We start from the raw sequence: 8,920 nt of genomic DNA on the forward strand, positions 1-8,920 counted from the left end.
CAGAAATGTTTAGACTAACAAGAAGCAGTTGATATAGAGAAAGAACATGTCGGCTGTTTGTCCCGACTAAGATAGAAAAGTGACCTTTGTCCTAGAACAAATAGGTCAATGTGTTCAGACATCCAGACGCCCGTACAAATGAACCTTTATGTGGGGGTTTATGTGTTTGACACATAAACCTCCCTCCCCCACCCAGCCTCACCCTTTCAAAATAAAAGCCCCATGGATTAACTGTATGTAAACATTAAGCTCAAAATTAGGCTTTTTTGTTGAAATAATGAATGCTCTTACAAATACTGCGACAACTACTACTGCTGCTAATATTTCTAGTATTACTACTACTACTGCTGCTACTACTTCTACTACAACTTTTGCTGTTGCTACTATTACTAGTGCTATTACTGCTACCATCAATATTATTACTACCACTACTGCTATTACTACCACTACTACTATTACTTATACTACAACTGCTACTACTACCACTACTATTCATGCTACTACCAGTACTAATACTACTACAGCTATTAGTACGACTGCTACTAGTACTACTACTACTGCTACTTCAAATACTGCCATTACTTTTACTACTACTACTACTACCGTTATATTAAATACTACGACCACTACTACAGCTATTACTACTACTGCTGATACTAGGCTGCTACTTCTTCTAAATACTAATACTTCTTCTAAATACTAATACTTCTACTACTAATGATACTTCTACTACAACTACGACTTCTACTACTACTATTACAAATATCACTACTGCTACTACTACTACTTATTCTAATGCTACTAATACTTCTACTACTAATAATACTTCTACTTCAACTACAACTTCTACAACTATTACTATAAATATCACTACTTCTGAAATTTGTTTAAGCTACAGAAATTGTTCAAATATCAAAATGTTCAGCTCTTTCAGGAGAGGGGTGCTTTGACTTTTCATTTTTGTAATCTTTAAACTTTTTGAATTCAGCTTTTTGCAATTTTCTTTTGAATGGGATCTCTATGGAGAAAATCTTCAAATCCTGTTGTACTTCAACTTTCAAAGCCTTCTTTTTCCTCATACTTTCAGCTGCAGACACCATAGTTAGACATTTCAACTAGAAGGTTTTTCAGCAGTGCAGTTTAAATGCTTTCGGGCTTCAACATTTAGATGACAGATAGTCTCCCATTTCTTAATTTTCAGCAATTTTTTCACAATTAATTTCAGCTTTCAGCATTCCAACGCATTTTCAGCAGGAAATGCATTTTCTAGTTTCACATCAGTCTCTTGCAATTCTTCACAATCCGTAGGTTTCGTGGGAATACTTTTATGTACATTATCAACATTTCTGAATAATTTAACACCAAAAACAATGTTTTGATCCAGAGCTGACATGAGTGTTAAAAGGGAGAGTTGGCGACAAGCTGTTCAAATACATTTTGAATTCTGCCAGCTTTTCTAACTCACCACCGAACTCAAGACGAATATCATCAACACATCTGCCCCGAACTGTGATGTAATGACCACTGGGGTTATTGTGTTAAATACACAAATATTTTAGACTTGAGATGAACCCTACGTTAAGGTCAACTATTTAGTTTGGATACAACTTGTATTCTTTATTTCAACCACAAGATGGCGCCATAATATGTAAAGCACACACAGGTGACACGTTGACACATGTTATGACTTGATCACCAGTGACTTGATTCTACGATAGGATGCCTTGTAACTTCTTGCTCGGTCCCTGAAGTAGACACATGTGGAAACGTTGGGCTTTTGATTCAACACAGAGTTGTAAACAGATGCAACAGTGTCTGATGTAGCTGTGCCGAACAAGTGGGATCTAAAAAAGAGAGCAACTCATTGCTTCAACGCGTTTACTAATGAATTAGAATTAGACCGGAGTGAGTAAATTAGTTGCAGCAAATGTTTAGCACGTAGTCATTCAGTGTCAGCCCTCACAAGCTTTAATACAGGAACAGACAGAAGTCATGAGGAGCTGCTTCATGAACTCTTGTTCCTTAATTCCAGAACGGTTCGACAAGATAACAACGTGGATCGACATGAGCGACTGAGACAGTCGGGCAAATCCTGTTATCATGCAGGACAGTTACACAAGAAAGACAAGAAATGATGACCACCCTGAGGATGACAGGACGGGTGGAGGTCAACGTTTAAAGTGTAGTGGTGTGGAGACAGGGATCAAGGAAGGAAGTGGTTATGTAGTCTTTTAAGGACGATTGGACCTGCAAAAGCGTCTTGATTTAGAATGGATCCCGAGGGAGACAAGAAGCTGAAGGTGGCAGCAATGAAACATGGTGGATTCCAACTGATGTGAAACCTCAAGAAGAGGAAGAAAGTCATCCTCTTCTTTTTCTTGTTGCTCTGTTTAGAAAACTTGTTAAGAGGGTTTGTGGTGGAGGTTGAGGACCGCAGGTGAGATGAGGCACCTTTTACATTTTAGACACACGTAGTTCACTTCAGTCCAGAGACCCTTCATTGAAGGCCGGGAACACCGCTGTATTCATTCTGTATAATTTATTTCAGATAAGATCGTTCAGTCTTTCTGTTAGTGTCGTGTTCTCAGAGGTAGGAGTTATCCATCTCGCTTTGTTCCATTGATTTCTATTTGTTTGGCACGGCCACTTTGTCCCATCCATTTTGAGAATTTATGAATTTTAGCATTTATGTTTACAAGAATCTACGAGTTGGAAATAAATCCCGTTAACTTTTACCTCGACCCTTCAGCTCTTTGGTTGTCGAGTATGTGTGTGTCTGAGCTGTGGCAAAGCATAGGCAAGGAAATAAAAGAGCAAATAGCATGAACTATACAAAAATATGAATGATCAATAATAATAATCTCTGGTGACTAATGAATATAATAATTAAATACAGGCTGAAGTTGGTTTAACAACTCATAAGAGATAAAAGAAGAGGCAGATGTTACGGAGCTCATTGTAACTTCATGTCTTGTTCTGCTGCTTATCACTCAGACTCTGAAGCCATTTCATCCAAAGCCGTTGCACTTCAATCACACATTATGTAACGTGGTCATGAAGGAAAAACGTAATCGTCTTCGTACAATACTCCCTCTTTGTGTTGCTATCCCTCCACTGCACGCTGCTCAACATACTCGTTTCCTCTTCAAAGTGCTGAAGCCTGATATTAGCTCTGGCTGAGTTGCATTGGTGTTATTAATTACAACAGAGACCAGTCTGTCAAAGTGCACACAAGCATGTGAGCATTGTTTTGGAACCGATCTGGAAAAATGTAAACCTTAAGCCTTAGGACTCTGAACTTTATATATTACTGTGATAATACCTGACAGTCTTTACTGTAAGAACCTTTTTGTTTGAGGTTGATTGTCTATAAATCTTTATTTCTCCATTGATATTCATCTGTTTCATTCTCAATGTTCTTCCCAGAGTTCATGTTTTCGGATGTATCCGATTATAATGTGTTGTTTATAAATGATTGATTGATCATTGATGAGTGATTTATGTACATTGTACAATAAATCACTCGAGTTGAAAAAGAAAGAGGGCTCCATTATCCCACAGCTCTGAGACCTCACAGTCGTCACTAGAGGGCAGAGTCATGCAGAATAACTCGTGACTCTGTATGACTCGCTGCTCTTGGCTTATACTGTACGGCAGCCTACACTGATTAACGTTGCTGAGGTTAGAGCTTGGCAACATATTCATTTATTGCATTTGTCACATGAAGTGCAACATGTGATTTTTCACAAGCATTTCTTGCTTTCTTTTGGATTGATTGATAATTGTATATTTACTCCAAAGGATGGATTTGCACGGAAAAACATTAAGGCAGAGCACTACACCTGTCCGCCGATATGTCGGCCTCACCAACATATTGTAGGATGGAGTAGAGAAGTACATGTGATCAAACTAGTAGTTTCGCGACATTTTGCAGCAGCATTCACGTAGTTCAACTAAAATCAAATTTGCAAAGTGATTCGAGAAGTTTAAATTTGTTTTTTTGTGCAAACATTTTTGGGCCACAATAAATTGTATTTAAATGTAACCATTGCTTCTCTGATCGGCCAAACCCCCTTTTTCCTTCACTCTGACCGCTGTGAATGCATGCCCACCACACATTCACCACCACACACTTGACCTTTCATCTTTGTGTAGTCAGTGCATGTGCAAATCGTCTCCTCCGACCAAAGAAAGACCCTGAAGCCTGAGGAAAACGTTTTATGATGAATTGTGTTTAAAAAATGTTCTTATAGAGCAGCTAAATAAAAACCAGTCTGGCTTATTCGTTGTCCACACAGCAGTGTTTTCCATGTATGGCATAAAATATATGAAATGGTTACCAAAGCTGGTGTGCATGCCTTCCAAGATAACTCACTGTTATATTGTTGGTGCAAGGTCTGAGGTTTCACACAAAATACGATGCTTTTTCTTCATCATCGCCTTGCAGCTGTGGCTGCACTCCAGGGTTCAGGTGAGAAACGTCCCAATTTATCTGAATTCCCATGGAGAAAAAGAACCACTCCGGTCCTCTCTCAACAAACCAGAACAACTTGTGTAACTGTGCAGCATGTCAACAAACCACCCACTGATTGCTTTCATTTTCTATATGTTCATTTTGTTTAAAAAAATGTAAAACACACATACAATGTAAAACACACATACAATGTGAATTAACAAAGTATTTAAGAAAAACAAAATACCATTTAATGATCTAATTTTAATAATCGTATCTATTACATCTGCTGCACCATGCTGGATTCAGCCTTAGTTATGATGACTTTGGCTGAATCAACAAAGAATGTTCAGTCTGTGGGAAACTAGAAAGCTTGGTGCGTCTAATCGATCTATTCAATTCTACTGGTCAGCCACCAAAAGCATCATTTCATTTCCCATCACAGTCTAGTTCTCTTCTGCCTATTTCCTTTTGTCCGGATAAGTTTCCTTTTGGGATATTGCCTCTGGCCCATTAAGAGCAGCTATTTGAAGAAGTGCTTTTACACGAATCAGTTTCTTATGAAGAAGCAATATGAAGGCTTAACAGAGTCTCCCAAGTGCAATTTTCTAAATTTTGTCTTAAGATTTGTTGTTTGTTTATATCTGCTTCAAGCTACTTCTCATTCCTTACATAATAGCCTCTCAACTAGGTCCTGCTTAGCAACTATGTAAAGTAATCTGTTTGTTTTTTAAACAGTTTACTGGCCCGCTGTGGCCTTAATACGTAGTTCCAGAGGCTTTTTCACCCTGTGAAAAAGGCAATTTCAACGAATGGCGAATTCAATTTAAAATACCCACCTATTCATTTTCATCGCAATCGTCATTACTTATTCATCTGTTGGTGATATCTGGCTTTCAGAGCTACCATGGAGCCCACACGGTCACAATTTACATTCACTGAATAAATATTATCGAACACTCGGAAAAGTAAAAAAGCCATTTCAGAGACAAAGCAGACAGAAGGGTCTACAATATGTGTATGAAGGACATATCCAAGATGTCAAAGTGATTTAGCAGTGAAAACAGGTACAAAATATGAAGATAGAAGCTGAAGCTACAGATCCAGTGAACCACCACATCACCTGGAGAACGAGACAAAGGACAATGAAATTAAGGAACAACAGTCATTACACAGTCATTAAACAGCAAAAGCAGCATGTCTATTCATTCAGTATACCTTCAGTAGGTAGCGTAGCATAGAAGTACTCATGATGTTCTAACGTACTCTGCTAATGTTAGCTCCACAGGATTTATACGTAGAAACGTAACGATTTAGAAACATATATCCCGTTTCACCCTCTCTGGATAACAAATATCACACAATGTTTAACCATGAATTGCACCAAATCCAGCCTGAAAATGAAGAAAATCTGAAACCATTGCATTGGAGTCTATGGGGCAGAGCCTGATAGTTGTCAGAGCCAGCTTGGAGCTGGCCGATGCTACGCTGTGAATGGCCAGTCAGCATTCAAGGGCAGGACTTAGCGAAGGGTCAGTTAAAGACCCGGCAGCACAGTGAGGAGAGAGGAAAGTTCTGCTGCCTGAGAACTCCGACATGGACAGTTTTACCCTTCTCATGTTTGATGATGACCAGGGCCGTTTCTAAACTTTGTGCAGGCCTGAAGCAACGTCTTTCACTTTTCTGTTTTTTTACCGAAACAAACTTTGCTTTCTGGAGATAACAAGATAATCAAGTTGTTATCTTACCTCTGTATACCTGTTACATGTTTCGAGATCAGGAGTACAATGCCAGCATGCATGGACAACTGCGGTCAAGCTGTCACTCGCATCTCCGTGCTAAAATCGGCTGACGCTAAAGTTGAAGTGCGCTCCTATACTGACCATCATGGTAAATGCATTCAATTATGCCTGACAATAAAAGTTCATTTACATTTGTGATACATTTTTCTTATTGTCAACAAATCCCCAGAAAAGACCAAAAGCAACAATGAATGTATCCTAATAAGTATCGTCCAAAGCCTCATGTATCTTATTCCTCTGTACCATATTATTATCAACAAGTGAACCTAATATGTATTCATCCATCCGCAGATGAAAATAATTGCTGTCAAATGCAGAATTTACTCCTGTCTGAGCATTGTTTGTTAAAATGAACAGCTGTTTAAGGAAATGAATACTAAGCCCTCTTTAGACATGTATTCATGTAGTGGGTACCACTGGGCCTTGGGACAGACAGGGCAATGTATTGAAGCCTTGTTCCTTACTAATCCATGTCATTCATATAAATGACAGGATTAAGAAGAACGCCTCTCTTGCTTTTTGCAAGTGATTTGTATGCCATGCAGTCTTTACATACTGCAATGTAAATGCATCTGCTCTAATATGCTATACGCTAAACAAGTAACGTATGACCTACAGTATACAATAGGAGAGTGGGGTTGTGTGAAGAAGTGGATGGGCCAAACAAACACAGTCCCAAAGTGTTGTTGCTTTAACTTACGTTTGTGATGTTAGTTATGTTTGTGACGTGTTATCCTGTTACGTTGTTTCCATATGCATTTTTCTTAGTTTACGTACTTATTTTCCCCCCCGACCATAATGGGTTTTTTTCAAAACCTAACCAAGTGGTTTTCGTCCCTCTCTCCAGCAACATTTTTGCTTTGGCAACCGTCACAGATGCAGCCTTTCTGGTTCCCTGGCCAATCAAGATCGGATGGCTTCCTTCTTCAGCTTGACGGCCTCCTTCACAAAATGGTGGTTTCTGAACATGCTGTTGGATTTCATCTCTCCAACCTCCCCAGCTTTGAGACGGATGGCAATTTACATTCACCTTTCTGTCTATGGTTTCCCACAGAGCCCACTCAGACTGGCTCCAGACGTTCATGTAGCAGTGAGTCTTTTTGCATTCGCTTGTGCTATAACATACGTCTGCTGAACTCCACAAATAACATTGAGGGCTCTGTGAATTCTAGCCCTGCAGGGAGCCAAGGCAAGGGAAGCATGGCAGGATGCGGACAGAGTGTACGTTTAATGAGCCGTTCTGCTGTACGGTATGTGTCCCAAACGGACAGACTCTCACGTTTACTCTCACTGCAATCTCAGCACATCAGCTGAGCGGAGCTATTTGCAAACTCTCAGAGAGACTTTTAACAAAAACACTTGAGGAAAAAAAAGGAAAGGCATACAGTATGAGTGATGAAAATGTTACAGAGGAAGAAAATGAAATACTGTCTACTGACCCGCTTCGTCATCCCTGTCGTTATGGAAGTTCTTCAAACGTAACAGTTATTATGGCTAGTTTCATAAAACTTGCACTTGTTGCTTCATTACAAGTGTGAAATGTATTAATTATAGATCGAAATCAATGCACATTTATATGAAAGAGACCTCGATGTATCTGCTCTTAATTTATACTGGACTTACTTGTGGTAATGCTGCAGCAGAAGATGGTTTTCCAAACTGCTGAATTACTCATATTTGTTGAATAGTTTATAAAAGACCGCGGACATACCGTCTGTATACCATAGCCATACAATGTTGGTAGTTGGATCTTACTTTCTGCTGCCAAGAAAATCCTTTTGTTGAAGTAGAATCTTTCCTTTAGCTTCAGAAGAACCCAGATGATTAAGATGAGTGATGATCTTACATGCAGCATAGACAAAAAGGGGAAACAAGCTGCAGTTCTGCATCAAGTTCATAAACTTCTAATATCACCAGTTGTTATTTTATTGAATGAATCAAATGTACCAGAATGACATATCTGTCTAAACAGACAGAGAGAAAGGGAGCGGGTCAGTGTCCTTGTGCTGATGTCAGAAATTAGCATACTGACAAAAAATAAAGAAAAACAAAGAAATGGACGAAATAACATGCGCCACAGCCTTGGTGAGGCAGCCTTTCAAGGCTACAACAACAGTGTTCCATGTCTCTCCCACATGAAGCCAGTCCACTGCAGAAGACCCTTTCGAGGACAAGTTCACTTCGGCTCTTTATATCAGAGCCTTTGACACATCTTCTAAAAGGCCTCTAAATCAGAAGGTTTTTTTCAGCAGCTGGCATCAGCACGAGGAACAAGTAAGGCTTTTTACATGATTCTTCATTTAATCCATTCACAATGTATTATCATGGATTCAGCAGGGACACTCAAACTAAAGGTTGGCCGATGTTTTGTCCAAGGATACAGAATATAGGAGAGTGCATTACTGTAAGTGCGTGCTCACATAGCTGGAGGCAGCAGAAACCCAGGGTTCTGAGTTTTTAAAGCCTAATGTAGCCACATAGTAAAGTGGTCAGAATGGCATGTCTGGCTATGGCTTACTTGGCAGAGGAGAACAAACTAATCAGGTTTACATTAGGAGAATCTACCACTAAGTAACATTTTATCTTAAAATACAGGCAGAAAATAACAACAAAGGTTGGCTGAATAGGACGGACGCTCTGAAGCTTGCGTTACTGGATGTAACGC

Source organism: Melanostigma gelatinosum (assembly GCF_949748355.1).
Source record: "Melanostigma gelatinosum genome assembly, chromosome: 9".
Classification (NCBI taxonomy): domain Eukaryota; kingdom Metazoa; phylum Chordata; class Actinopteri; order Perciformes; family Zoarcidae; genus Melanostigma; species Melanostigma gelatinosum.